At 40.1% G+C, this 13,017-nt stretch overlaps 1 pseudogene; it reads right to left on the bottom strand.

Moving 5' to 3' along the window:
- Positions 1–527: 527 nt before the first annotated feature.
- The window catches only part of LOC112908031 (heat shock cognate 71 kDa protein-like), a 39,911-nt pseudogene continuing 27,421 nt past the window's right edge, over positions 528–13,017 (bottom strand).

A 13,017-nucleotide genomic window follows, 5' to 3' on the forward strand; every position in this document is an offset into this window, starting at 1 on the left:
TCATATTGCAGAGGCTGCCAGAGCATCATCTTGGCCAGATCCCTAATTCATCCATCCATTCATTAATTTAAAAACCTTTCACCACTCTTAATGTGTCAGACTCTGGAACAGAAGCAAGTATTATAATACATGACACATCTTGGTCCTTGATGAGTTCAGAATCTAACAAGAAGACTTTGGATTTCTTAGATCTCCAGGTTTTACATGTTACTGTCCCAGTCCCTCTAGAGTAGATTGTAAATCTCTTTCATCTAGTGTTTCTATCCTCTGCAGAACACTGGCATCAATCTTGTGTTCCTTTTTCTTTTTTCTTTTTTTTTTTTTTGGGGGGGGTGCCAATTTTAAATACAGTTTTATTTAAGACATTGCATTTTCCACTTAACAATACAATGCTTAAAAGTGCAATGTTTATTTCCTTTCCCTGTGCACATATTCCATATTCAAGTATCAAGAATGCCCAGTATATTTACTAGAGCAGCTTGACTTTAAAACTACCATGGAATTTGCTACAAATTTGGGTCCTTCAAATGTGTGGAACAATGCTAGACCTGTCATCAGGTTGGCTTAATCAATCTCTCCATTGGTAGGCCCAGAGGAGGCACCACCAGAGAGAGGAGCTCCACCAACCGGAAGGCCTCCAGGCATTCCTCCTGGCTTGCCTCCTGCACTCTGGTATAGCTTCATAATGTTGGGGTTGCAGACTTTCTCCAGCTCTTTCTGCTGATGTTCAAATTCTTCCTTCTCTGCAGTCTGGTTCTTATCGAGCCAGTTGATGATTTCATTGCACTTGTCAAGAATCTTCTGTTTGTCTTCGTCATTGATTTTGCCCTGAGGTTTTTCATCTTCAACAGTTGTTTTCATGTTGAAGTCATAAGATTCAAGTGAATTATTGGAAGACACCTCGTCTCTCTGCTTCTCATCTTCCACTTTGTACTTCTCAGCTTTCTGGACTATGCGCTCAATGTCCTCCTTGCTCAAGCGGCCCTTTTCATTAGTGGTGGTAATCTTGTTCTCTTTTCCTGTGCTCTTATCCATGGCAGACACATTGAGGATAACATTAGTATCAATATCAAAAGTGACTTCAATCTGAGGAATGCCACGAGGAGCAGGAGGTATGCCTGTGAGTTCAAACTTGCCAAGTAGGGTTGTTATCCTTGGTCATAGCACACTCACCTTCATAGAGCTGAATAAGCACACCAGGCTGGTTGTCAGGGTAGGTAGTAAAGGTTTGTGTCTGTTTGGTAGGAATGGTAGTATTGTGCTTGATGAGCACAGTCATGATTCCTCCAGCAGTTTCAATACCAAGAGAAAGTGGGGTAACATCCAATAGCAGCAAATCTTGAACATTTTCAGATTTGTCACCAGAAAGAATGGCTGCCTGGACAGCTACACCATAAGCAACAGCCTCATCAGGGTTGATACTCTTATTCAGTTCCTTTCCATTGAAGAAATCTTGCAGAAGTTTCTGAATCTTGGGGATACGAGTAGAACCACCCACGAGGACAATATCATGGATCTGAGACTTGTTCAGCTTGACATGCCAAAGAGCTTTCTCTACAGGGTCCAGGGTGCCACGGAACAGGTCAGCATTTAATTCTTCAAACCAGGCATGAGTACTAGAGGTATAGAAGTCAATTCCTTTGTTCAGAGAATCAATCTCAATACTGGCCTGGGTGCTGGAAGAAAAGGTGCTTAGCCCATTTGCACACAGTACAGAGACAGCAGGACTGCCCTCTTGTTTTCACTGATATCCTTCTTGTGTTTGCGCTTGAATTCTGCAATAAAATGGTTGACCATTTGGTTTTCAAAGTCTTCTCCATCTAAGTGGGTGTCTCTAGCTATGGACTTGACCTCAAAGATCCCATCTTCAATAGTAAGGATTGACACATCAAAAGTGCCACCTCCTAAATCAAAGATCAACACGTTCATTTCAGCTCCAACTTTCTTGTCTAAGCCAGATGCAATAGCAGCAGCAGTTGGCTCATTGATGATTTGAAGTATGTTAAGACCGGCAATAGTTCCAGCATCTTCGGTAGCCTGACACTGAGAGTCATTGAAGTATGCAGGTACCGTGACAACTGCATTGGTAACAGTCTTCCCAAGGTAGACCTCTGCAATTTCCTTCATCTTTGTCAGAACCATAGAGGACACCTCCTCTGGATAGAAACTTTTTGTCTCCACCTTGTATTCTACTTGGACCTTAGGCCTGACAGCATCATTCACCACCATGAAGGACCAATGCTTCACATCAGATTGGACAACATCATCATCAAATCTACTTCCAATCAGGCCCTTGGCATTGAAAACCGTGTTGGTGGGGTTCATCGCAACTTGATTCTTCGCAGCACCACCAATCAATCGTTCAGTGTCAGTGAAGGCAACATAACTTGGGGTGGTTCTGTTTCCCTGATCATTGGGAATTATTTCCACTTTCCCTGCTGGAAGACACCCACGCAAGAGTAGGTGGTGCCAAGATAGATCCCGACTGCAGGTCCCTTAGACGTAGTTGCTTCTGTGTGGGCCAGGCTCAGCTCGTGGAGAGAACAGCTGTCTGCAGATCTGGCGCCACGTTCAACGAGCTTGTGTTCCTTTTTCAAGATAAAGTAATGTCTATATAAGTTTTTTTTATTCCCCCCACCAATTTCCTAAGCCTCACACATATGCTTTCTCAAGTTATTTCTATCTTAGCACCCTGGGTTTTCCATATACCTGAAACATTAATTCAGCTAAATGCAACGGACAGTTACCTTTTCCAAACACCATTTATTTTAGCCTATATTGAAAAGTCTAATTTGGTTCTGAGGACGAAAAAGAGGAGAAAAGAGGGAATAAAGATATGGAAGGAGGGAAAAGGGAGGACAAATCACATTAAAATATAAAGAAAGATTACAAATAGACTTCCCTCCATCAAAATTACTTAATTACTTATTTTATTTAGGTGGCTCTGACTTTCCTCTTCAGTTAAGTTTACCTGAAGAGAGGTTATTAGTACGATGAAAAAGGCAATACAGCTTTATCTCTGTTTTACAGACAGGAAGTGTAAGGATATACTAATTAGATTTGGCATTTATCCTGGAGGGCGTTAGAACCACAGTTGAGGGGTGGTTCCACCAGCCCAAAAATCAGCTGAAATATTGGAAGAGTCTTGTTCTAACTTAGAAACCCAACTGTTCTAATTTGAAAACTAAGTTCTTGTTTTTGATTCTGTTCAAACTCTAAAATCATGCTTACCTCCCTACAATAAGTTACTAGCCTTACTGACATAAAGCTCACAAAATGCAGGGCACCTCCTCTAGACAACATGACAGATTTCTTCTCAGTAAAGGACCTCTAGGCATCCAGAATCTCAGTATCAGATTTTGCACTTGATATAAATTCCCAACTTTAGAGAAGTTTTCAAGGTGGAGATTCAAAGAAAATGTAGATTATAATGTGCTGAACAACTTATGGATTTGCTTGCACATCCTAAGTATAACTTGAGCAGCAGAAGCAAAATATTTCATATGAGGGAAGCCACTCATCACTGCCTTGTCCTGGTTTGAACCCCAACACTTCTTCCCTCAGTGATTAGTTATTTGTGGATGTTCCGTAGACCATTGAGAAGATGGATAGCAAACTCTAAACACAAATTAAGGACTCCATATGGTCAAATAATACTACATAGCAGAAAACATAAGCACATTAGTAGAGTTAACCTTGCTGAACATAATTAGAAACTGTTACTATTACAAACCCCAATACTGATATGAAAATTAACTTAATTTTTGCTCAAAGATTCCTAGTTCTAAGGAAATCCATGACATATTATTAGTTTACAAGGTCTTATACATAACATTTAAATAAATGCACAAATTAGCCTGTGTATTAGCAATAGAATATGATAACACTACCATTTAGTACCAGAATATTTATTTTCATTTACTCTCCTTAGAAAAGGCAGTAGGTAGTCAGTCTTATCCATCTATAGATTTCAAGCCATGTCTAACCATAGCTACACAACCTAAATGATCTGGATATATGCTGACTATTTGATCATAGACTTATAAGTGAACTAATTCATTGACATAAATTCTGACAAGAGTTTCAAGATTTTCACAAGGTAAAAAAGAGTAAGTTTGAAATAATATAAAAATTAAGATCAGGAAGTATTAGGTTAAGTAATATTAACCTTCCAATATCTAACCATTTTCTACCTACAAACAAGTCAATTTTATGCACTTCAAATGAACTTACTGCATACAATATGCCACTTCCTCTACCTCTCCTGGGCAAATATAGGAATTGTGATATTGTTCTTGCTGAGCCAAGAATGCTCAACTCTGTGCTCAAAGTATCCAGTATAAAAAAAAAAGTATCCAATATCAACCGATCACTATCAAAAGAGACCAGTGTTATCCAACATACCAGATATAGATATACTGTTCTTGCAAGATTTATTAATTTATTTATTTGTTCAGCAATTGCTTTTTGAGTGTCTACTCTATCAATGGAACTGAGTAAAGATGTAGGGAAATAAGAATATAAACAGGGGGACTTATAAGATACTTTGATATATACAAGAAAATTTATATGTGAAAATCAGATAATAAGCATACGATGTCATTGGGAAAAATAAAGGGATATTTGGGCTTTGGGACAATAAAGAAGAAGGAATAATCCCATGGGCTAGACTAATGTGGAAGCCTTTATTGGCAGTTGAGTCTTTTAATTGACAGGATTTTAACAGATGGATGAAAAATGAATAGCATACCAGCTGGAATGAGCCATGCCATCAAGTGAGATCATCCATGATATATTTGGAGGAAGCAAGGCTGTTGGAGAAGACAGGCCTGTAAGTATGAATGAGGTAGAAATTTCACCAAGGGAGAATGAGGAGTAACATTGGAAAAGAAAGCTGAAATTAAAGTAGAGGAAGAGATCTGATGAATATTCTGTAGTATTCTCCAAATAATCATGTGTTATTGAATGTTTGAACAGGGGCATGACAGAAAAAAACTGTTCTAGAAAAATTAGTCTAGCATCCACATTTAGGGTGGGTTACAAGCAGAGACTATCAGAAGCCAGCTAAGAGATGCCTTCTTTGCTTTAACAAAAGAGGTAACTAAAATATGTGTCCTAAATGGCACCCAAAAAAATGTCAAAGGAGATTACTTACAAAGTGAAATAAAAGAATGAGGACATGTGCCATGAATCTGGATTTGTTTCACTAGACACTCAGCATTCCACACTGTTAAAGCACTTCAGCACTTCACTTATTCAGCAAATATTTAACAAGCACTGTGTTCAACATTTCTAGGCTCTAGGGATGCAAAGGTAGAACTAGGCAGACACTATCTGTTGTCTCAGATAGGTACATTCTAGTGAGAGAGCTAAAGAAGGAGAAAAAAATAAAGTATGATTGTAACCTGTGGTTAAGGAAATAAATAACTTGGGTGAAATGATAGAAAATGACAGAGGCAACCTCTTCATGGAACAGGTAAGAAAGAGTTTGCTAAAGCTGACTGTAAAGCTAAAACCTACAAGAATCATTAGTCTTCATTCTATAATAGCAAGTATGCTGTGACTGTGCATTTCAAAGGCAACATCATTTTCCTTCCTTGTCCTTTTCTTCTTCTAACTATATGTCAAAGATTGATTCAGCCTACAGGTTGTTACTCTTTCCAACTAATGATGAACCAAAATAGCTATGGGACACCAAGTACAGGTAAGGAAATCATTAACTTACTAGCAGAGAATCAACATGGAGATGGTAATTGTTGCCCTAAATCCAAACCTCAGTAGTAAATATTTATTGGCAAGAAGGCATCTTTTCACTCCTGAAGGTTCTATTACCATACAGCTATTCAAGGCTGAAAGCCATTTTTTACATCTATCTAACAAAGCCTAGATAGAGTATGTTGTTATACATTTCCAGGGAATTCAAACATCTGGCTCAAATAGCAAAAAGGAAACTCTTTTGTTTTGTTCACTAAATCTCCAACTGACCCAAGGCCTTTAAGGACTCTATTTTTCTATGTTTCTTATCTCTTAAGGCTTCTGATACCTATTCAAGTCTCAACCTCTGGCCAATAGCCCTGATGACACCTGTAGGAATTCCCATAGTTGCTTCCTTTCCAGCACTGAACTTTGTCTAACAATATTGCAAATACCTTACGCAATATACATGAATGTGTGCCTAATCCTACTATCTAGACTATAAACTCCTTGAAGATGTGTTTTATTTATCTTATGTCCTTTGTAGCCCTTTTCATGTTCACAGTAAATACATGAAGGGTGGGAGGAGGGGGAAGTAGTTGATAAATGAATAACCCTTAAGATGCCAGAGATAGAAGAACCCTTAAATATCTTTTACTAGCAAAAGCAAAGCAGATGTTTCCTAGATCTATGCCTCCTAAATTTGTTTGTACATTAGAATTACCTATTACCTTATTCAAAATGAAAATTCCTGGGGCACCTGGATGGCTAAATAGGTTGAGCACCCAGCTCTTGATTTTGGCTGGGGTTGTGATCTCAAGGTCATGAGATCAGCCTCTGTGCTTACAGGGAGATTGCTTGAGATTCTCTCCATCTCCCTCTGTGCCCTCCACCAACCCCCGCTTGCATACACTCTCTCACTCTTTCTCTAAATAAATAAATCCTAAAAAAAAATTTTTTTTTAAAAAAGGCAATTTCCTGTGCCTCACTTTTCCAGTTCACCATCACCTAAGAATTTGACCTGCCATGGATTAGGCTTAAGGAATTTGTTTGGGAGTCCTCCTCGGTATTTTCAATATGTAGTAGGTTTAAAATCTACTGGTCTAGTAATAAATTTTTTAAAAGAGAGGACATCATGGGAACAAAAATTACAGCATAGGGAATACAGTCAACATATTCTAATTGCATTGCATGGTGACAGATAGTAGCTACACTTCTGGTGAGCACAATGTAACACATGGAGATGTTGAATCACTGTGTGAACACCTGAAACTAATTTGACAACGTGTGTGAACTGTACTCAAAAAAGAGTTTAAATAAAAATAGAGTACCAATGGAATGCAGCCCTACTGTGAACAAATTTAGGAGTTTACAAAGAACCATACTCCACATGTTGTTGTCTGTGACATTTTTCCCCCAGTATCATCTGTGACGTTTTTTAAATACTTACAAAGACCAGGTCTAAATAACTGGGAGAAAATGAATCTGAATTTAAGTTTAGCTTTCTAAATCATTTGCAAAGTCAACATTTTCATCCAATGAATTTTATTTTGATAATGGACTCTCAATGTCAAATTAAAATTTTAGAACGAAGTTTCTGCTTCCTCCAATATGCTACATTAAGTACTCTGAAGGTTTTGTGCATGACAGAATAACTACAACTGGATAAAATCTAATTTTTATTGCACAGCTGGGGTTTTAGAAATTAAGAAAAATTACAAGTAAGGAGTAAACCGTGTGCTGGTATCAGAATGCTGAGCGGTAACTACATCCTATGTAGTTACCCAACATGGGCTACACTGAGGACAAGAATCTATCTCAGAACTGTGATGTAGAATCTATCTCAGAACTGTGATGTAGAATCTAAGCTTTGTCCCAGACACAAAGTAGAGAAATTGAATCTGAGACACATATTGACTCACTTGGACTGGCAATAAAATCATTGCCCAATAGCACACCCTGACTTTCAGGAGAATAAAAAATAATTTCCTCCTTGCGAAAGAAACTCTCAATTTAGACTCCCAACTTTGCCCCAGATTAATGATGACCAAATATGTTTTACAATAAAAAAAAAATCAACCAACACATAAAGAAATAAACCACTAGAAAAAACAACAAAAAACAGACCACCACCAACCTCACATGCCAGAATCAAAATATAAAATCACTGTGTGCAAAATGTCTACCGAAATAAATATTGAACATGAAAAAACAAGTATGAAGAATATTTTTGAAAAAGAATGAAAAATATTATTTGAAGTGACATTTAGTATGCTCTTACAGCAGATTAGAAATGGGGTGGAAGAAGGAAAATACCACAAGATCGAACTAAATAACCAGCTAAAATTACAATACAGAAAGAAAAAGAAATAGAAACTATGGTGGAGAACTTAGAAGATATTCAGGATAGAGTGAGAAGGTTTAAAACATATCTAATGAGAACCCCAAAGAAAGGAATAAAAAAATGATACCAAAAAAATGAGGAGGTAAGAGATGATGCTGCCGTATCTGCTAATCGGTGCTCAGTAATTTGGAGTAGCCTTCCCACTGAAGACAATTTTTAAAAATTAATAAAATATGTTTAAGAAGAACTTCCAAATAATATCCAGGAGTTAACCAGAGATCAAGTGATTACTGAAATGAGATTCAATAGAAGTCGGGCATCTAAGGGCACCTTGATGGGGTCCTGGGATTGAGTCCCAGATCAGGCTCCCTACAAGGGAGCCTGCTTCTCCCTCTGCCTATGTCTCTGCTTCTCTCTGTGTGTCTCTCAGGAATAAATAAATAATTTTTTTTAATTTAAGAAAAAGACTCCAGGCATCTAGACAAGTGACTCCAGTAATGAGGTCCACTTTTATACTGTGAAAGTTTGCAGATCCGCCAAGATATCTGAGAGACTGACCTTGGCTCTCTAACTTTGGGTTCCCTTGAGGCAAACCACACAAATAGCAAATCATGAAAGAGAGAAAGAGGGAGGAGGGGCAAGACGGCGGCAGAGTAGGGTCCCCAAATCACCTGTCCCCAACAAATTACCTAGATAACCTTCAAATCATCCTGAAAATCTACGAATACGGCGTGAGATTTAAAGAGAGAACAGCTGGAATGCTACAGTGAGAAGAGTTCGCGCTTCTATCAAGGTAGGGAGACGGGGAAAAAGAAATAAAGAAACAAAAGGCCTTCAAGGGGGAGGGGCCCCGCGAGGAGCCGGGCTGAGGCCGGGGCGAGTGTCCCCAGGACAGGAGAGCCCAGGCCCGGAGGAGCAGGAGCTGCACCAACCTTCCCGGGGGGAAAGGCCTCGCAGGGAGTTAGAGCAGGATCCAGGAGGGCGGGGATGCCCTCGGGCTCCCTGGGACACTAACAGGCACCTGCGCCCCGGGGAGAGCGCGCCGAGCTCCCTAAGGGCTGCAGCGCGCACGGAGGGACCCGGAGCAGCTCGGAGGGGCTCGGGCGGCGGCTCCGCGGAGGGGGCTGCGGGCCGGGAGCGTGGATCCAACAGCGCAGGTCCCGGAGCACAGGGCGCCGGGACACAGCCCAGGATCCGGCCTCCCCCGGGACAGGCAGAGGCCAGGAGGGCCCAGGAGAGCAAGGACACTCCTGCCCCGAGCTGAGCAGATCAGCGGCCCCGCCTCGGAGCCTCCAGGCCCTGCAGACAGAGAGCCCCGGAGTTACTGTGGGGGCTGACTCCAGGGCTGCAGAGCTGGCCCCGCCCCTGGGGTTGTTCCTCCCGGGGCCTCACGGGGTAAACACCCCCTACTGAGCCCTGCACCAGGCAGGGGGCAGAGCAGCTCCCCCAAGTGATCACACCTGAAAATCAGCACAACAGGCCCCTCCCCCAGAAGACCAGCGAGACTGACCAGGTCCAGGGGAAGTCAAGGGACTTAAAGTATACAGAATCAGAAGATACTCCCACGTGTTTTTTGTTTTTGTTTTGTTTTGTGTTTTTTTTTCTTTCTTTCTTTTTGATTTCTGATTGCTTCCCCCACGCCCCTTTTTTTTTCTTTTTTTTTCACCTTTCTTTTTCTTTCTCTTTTTATTCTCTTTTTTCCCTTTTTTTCTTCTTTCTCTTTTTTCTTTTTCTCTTCTCTTTCCTTCTCTCTCTCTCTTCTTATCCTTTTCCTGATACAACTTGTTTTTGGCCACTCTGCACTGAGCAAAATGACTAGGTGAGGTAAACCTCACCTCAAAAGAAAGAATCAGAAACAGTCCTCTCTCCCACAGAGTTACAAAATCTGGATTACAATTCAATGTCAGAAAACCAATTCAGAAGCACTATTATACAGCTACTGGTGGCTCTAGAAAAAAGCATAAGGGACTCAAGAAACTTCATGACTGTAGAATTTAGATGCAATCAGGCAGAAATTAAAAATCAATTAAATGAGATGCAATCCAAGCTAGAAGTCCTAACGACGAGGCTTAACGAGGTGGAAGAACGAGTGAGTGACATAGAAGACAAGTTGATGGCAAAGAGGGAAACTGAGGAAAAAAGAGACAGACAATTAAGAGACCATGAAGACAGATTAAGGGAAATAAATGACAGCCTGAGGAAGAAAAACCTATGTTTACTTGGGGTTCCCATTGGCGCCAAAAGGGCCAGAGGGCCAGAAGATGTATTTGAACAAATCCTAGCTGAAAACTTTCCTAATCTGGGAAGGGAAACAGGCATTCAGATCCAGGAAATAGAGAGAGCCCCCCTTAAAATCAATAAAAACCGTTCAACACCTTGACATTTAATAGCGAAGCTTGCAAATTCCAAATAAGGAGAAGATCCTTAAAGCAGCAAGAGAAAAAAAGTCCCTGATTTATGGGGAGGAATATTAGGGTAACAGCAGACCTCTCCACAGAGACCTGGCAGGCCAGAAAGGGCTGGCACGATATATTCAGGGTTCTAAATGAGAAGAACATGCAACCAAGAATACTTTATCCAGCAAGGCTCTCATTCAAAATGGAAGGAGAGATAAAGAGCTTCCAAGACAGGCAGGAACTGAAAGAATATGTGACCTCCAAACCAGCTCTGCAAGAAATTTTAAGGGGGACTCTTAAAATTCCCCTTTAAGAAGAACATCAGTGGAACAATCCACAAAAACAAGGACTGAATAGATATCATGGTGACACTAAACTCATATCTCTCAATAGTAACTCTGAACATGAACGGGCTTAATGACCCCATCAAAAGGTGCAGGGTTTCAGACTGGATAAAAAAGCAGGACTCATCTATTTGTTGTCTACAAGAGACTCATTTTAGACAGAAGGACACCTACAACCTGAAAATAAAAGGTTGGAGAACCATTTACCATTTAAATGGTCCTCAAAAGAAAGCAGGGGTAGCCATCCTCATATCAGATAAATTAAAATTTACCCCGAAGACTATAGTGAGAGATGAAGAGGGACACTATCTCATACTCAAAGGATCTATCCAACAAGACTACTTAACAATCCTCAATATATATGCCCCGAATGTGGGATCTGCCAAATATTTAAACCAATTGATAACCAAACTGAAGAAATACTTAGATAATAATACACTTATACTTGGTGACTTCAATCTAGCTCTTTTTACCTTCGATAGGTCTTCTAAGCACAACATCTCCAAAGAAACAAGAGCTTTAAATGATACACTGGACCAGATGGATTTCACAGATATCTACAGAACTTTACATCCAAACTCAACTGAATACACATTCTTCTCAAGTGCACATGGAACTTTCTCCAGAATAGACCACATACTGGGTCACAAATCGGGTCTGAACCGATACCAAAAGATCGGGATAGTCCCCTGTATATTCTCAGACCATAATGCCTTGAAATTAGAACTAAATCACAACAAGAAGTTTGGAAGGACCACAAACACGTGGAGGTTAAGGACCATCCTGCTAAAAGATGAAAAGGTCAACCAGGAAATTAAGGAAGAATTAAAAAGATTCATGGAAACTAATGAGAATGAGGATACAACCGTTCAAAATCTTTGGGATGCAGCAAAAGCAGTCCTGAGGGGGAAATACATCGCAATACAAGCATCCATTCAAAAACTGGAAAGAACTCAAATACAAAAGCTCACCTTACACATAAAGGAGCTAGAGAAAAAGCAGCAAATGGACCCCACGCCCAGCAGAAGAAGAGAGTTAATTAAAATTCGAACAGAACTCAATGAAATCGAGACCAAAAGAACTGTGGAACAGATCAACAGAACCAGGAGTTGGTTCTTTGAAAGAATTAATAAGATAGATAAACCATTAGCCAACCTTATTAAAAAGAAGAGAGAGAAGACTCAAATTAATAAAATCATGAATGAGAAAGGAGAGATCACTACCAACACCAAGGAAATACAAATGATTTTAAAAACATATTATGAACAGCTCTACGCCAATAAATTAGGCAATCTAGAAGAATTGGACGCATTCCTGGAAAGCCACATACTACCAAAACTGGAACAAGAAGAAATAGAAAACCTGAACAGGCCAATAATCAGGGAGGAAATTGAAGCAGTCATCAAAAACCTCCCAAGACACAAGAGTCCAGGGCCAGATGGCTTCCCAGGAGAATTCTATCAACGTTTAAAGAAGAAATCATACCTATTCTACTAAAGCTGTTTGGAAAGATAGAAAGAGATGGAGTACTTCCAAATGCGTTCTATGAGGCCAGCATCACCTTAATTCCGAAACCAGACAAAGACCCCACCAAAAAGGAGAATTACAGACCAATATCCCTGATGAACATGGATGCAAAAATTCTCAACAAGATACTAGCCAATAGGATCCAACAACACATTAAGAAAATTATTCACCATGACCAAGTAGGATTTATCCCCGGGACACAAGGCTGGTTCAACACTCGTAAAACAATCAATGTGATTCATCGTATCAGCAAGAGAAAAACCAGGAACCATATGATCCTCTCATTAGATGCAGAGAAAGCATTTGACAAAATACAGCATCCATTCCTGATCAAAACACTTCAGAGTGTTGGGATAGAGGGAACATTCCTTGACATCTTAAAAGCCATCTACGAAAAGCCCACAGCAAATATCATTCTCAATGGGGAAGCACTGGGAGCCTTTCCCCTAAGATCAGGAACAAGACAGGGATGTCCACTCTCACCACTGCTATTCAACATAGTACTGGAAGTCCTCACCTCAGCAATCAGACAACAAAAAGATATTAAAGGCATTCAAATTGGCAAAGAAGAAGTCAAACTCTCCCTCTTCGCCGATGACATGATAGTCTACATAGAAAACCCAAAAGCCTCCACCCCAAGATTGCTAGAACTCATACAGCAATTTGGTAGCGTGGCAGGATACAAAATCAATGCCCAGAAATCAATGGCATT

This window comes from Vulpes vulpes, chromosome 2, assembly GCF_048418805.1.
Source record: "Vulpes vulpes isolate BD-2025 chromosome 2, VulVul3, whole genome shotgun sequence".
In the NCBI taxonomy this organism is placed as follows: Eukaryota; Metazoa; Chordata; class Mammalia; order Carnivora; family Canidae; genus Vulpes; species Vulpes vulpes.